We start from the raw sequence: 2,500 nt of genomic DNA, 5'->3' as shown, positions 1-2,500 counted from the left end.
ACACAAACACAACCCCCCCCACCCCTCCACCCAACACACACATACACACAACCCCCCTCCCAGCCCATCCCTCTTCCCTACATACACACACACACACATAAACACCCCCACCCCTCCACCCTACATACACACACACAGACACACACACACATAAACACCACCCACCCCTCCACCCTACACACACACACACACAAGCACCCTCCCCCCCACACACACACACATACACAACCCCCCTCCCTTCCCATCCTACACACACACACACACAAACACAACCCCCCTCCCACCCCACCCCTCCACCCTCCACCCTCCACACACATTAAGGATTAAACCGACACCACGACCACCCGTATGGCAACATACCAGTGTCAGGTGTCCACTCACTCTTTTGTTCAAAGGAAAAATATCTTTCGTCTCCCACTTTCATAAGTCACACTCATGGCAACCGATGAGCCTTTCAGTCTGACGCAATTTGCTACGTCATCGCCAGATCGACTTTTACCCCGTTTTCTGTTTCGCTTTTTGGGGGAAGGGGTGGGAGGGGGGGACTTTCTTATTGTATTGCTGCTGTTATAATTGTCATTGTTATTGTATGTTGTTGTTTTGTTATTGTTATTATTATTGTTGTTACTACTATCATTATCGTGATTTATGATGATGATAGTGGTTATTATTGTTATCATTAATCAATCTCGTGATTATTGTGGTTGTTATTATTATCATCATTATTGTAATCATAATGGCAATGATAATTAATATTACTATTATCATTATCATCATTATAACTACTTCTGTTATAATGGTTATTGCTAATATTACAATTTTCAGATAATATTAATGTTGTGGGTATTAACATTTTAATTAGCATTGATGAACATCATTTACTGTGATTATCATATGTATCGCAATTACGATTCTTTCTTATATTATCATTAATATTGATATTTTTAAAGATTATTTGTTTGATCATAATTTTGATTTTTGTCACAGATGTTGTTATCATATTGGTCACTTACATTTTGACGATTTGTGTCACCACAATTTAAAAAATCAACTCTAATAATCATAACTCATAGACATCAATACTACTTTTTCACCACATATTATTGTTAATACTTTTGTCATTATCATTCGCATCAGAAATATTACTAAAAGTACCAGTTTTGGTTAAACAAGAGAAGCGTAAGAAAATAATGACATTGCCTATAACAAGAGCTAAGTAAAAGCACAATTATGATAATCACTAATTTCGTAAATGGCTGAGAGTCACTTGAGCAAACCCTTCATGAGAGCTTACATTCGAAAGGAGAATTGAGACACAAATTCCTTTCCACCGCATCTGATTTTACAACTTTTTTTTTAAGCGCCATTTTCAAACGCATCGTTCGTTTCTTTTTTTTTTTTTCTTTTTTGACCATAGATGTTCATGAATGTCTCTTAGTGTAATTTTTTTTTTTGTACTTTTTGTTTATTTTCATGTGGGTGAAACAATAATCAGACGGAAGTACGACATCGATATCCATAAAATGTATCTTCTTTCCGCCGTGAACGTAATGTTGCATCATCGTACCTCCGGCAACCACATCTAATACGTCAATCTTCAATGAGCTTTTTACCTTTTCCTTTTAATGATAGAATCGCATATATATATACACACCATTGTTTTTTTTACATTCAAGCTGGGTATTATACGATAAGACTCACGTATACACATATCCTCTATGCATCATCTAGTAATTAATATAGATATATAGCTTGATTTTAAGATTAGCGAATAAGGAAATTCTTCTTGTGTAATAAATTCGATTTCATTTTCCTATCGAACGTCCACATTCTTTCTTGCTACTCAATTTTTTTTTTTCATTTTCTCTCTTTTTTTTGTTATTGTATCATTGTCAAAGATTTTCTTTCAAGTGGAATTGCTGGGGTGAAGCTCCCTTTCGTATTTCTATGACGATGTTTATGTTTTGTAAAAAGAAGGAAAAAAGACATTGTTATGATGGTTACCTTTTGAATAAATATATGTATAGGCACACACACACACACACGTACACACACACACACACACACACACACAGACACATATATATGTATATGTATATGTATATATATATATATATATAAATATGTATATATATATATATGTATATATATATGTATATATATATATATATATACATATGTATATATATGTATATATATATACATATGTATATATATGTATATATATATACATATACATATATTCATATAAAGATTATATATGTAACCAGAGAAAGAGAACCAGATAAACATAAAGAGAAAAAGAGAATCTAAAAAGATCAAGATCAACAAAGGCCAAGCCAAGCCACCCTAAACCTAAGCCGTAGCCAAGCAAGCCCTTCGCGTGACATCCGCCGCCTCAAACCATCCCGTCGCACCGGTTCCGTAGGCGCGCGAGTGGAGTCGGCGACGAAATCAGCTGATCGACGGAAGTGCTTACGAGGCATCGCGGCTGGGAGGG

General features: G+C 35.5%; 1 protein-coding gene across 1 annotated transcript in view; it reads right to left on the bottom strand.

Moving 5' to 3' along the window:
• LOC122267857 (uncharacterized) overlaps window positions 1-2,500 on the bottom strand; it is a 23,208-nt gene that overhangs the window by 8,722 nt on the left and 11,986 nt on the right. The gene's annotated exons all lie outside the window — the stretch shown is intronic.

This window comes from Penaeus japonicus, unplaced genomic scaffold (genome assembly GCF_977035675.1).
Source record: "Penaeus japonicus unplaced genomic scaffold, GWHDUDI00000001_assembly GWHDUDI00000040, whole genome shotgun sequence".
NCBI classification, from domain to species: Eukaryota; Metazoa; Arthropoda; class Malacostraca; order Decapoda; family Penaeidae; genus Penaeus; species Penaeus japonicus.
This window is presented reverse-complemented; position numbering and strand designations above follow the sequence as displayed.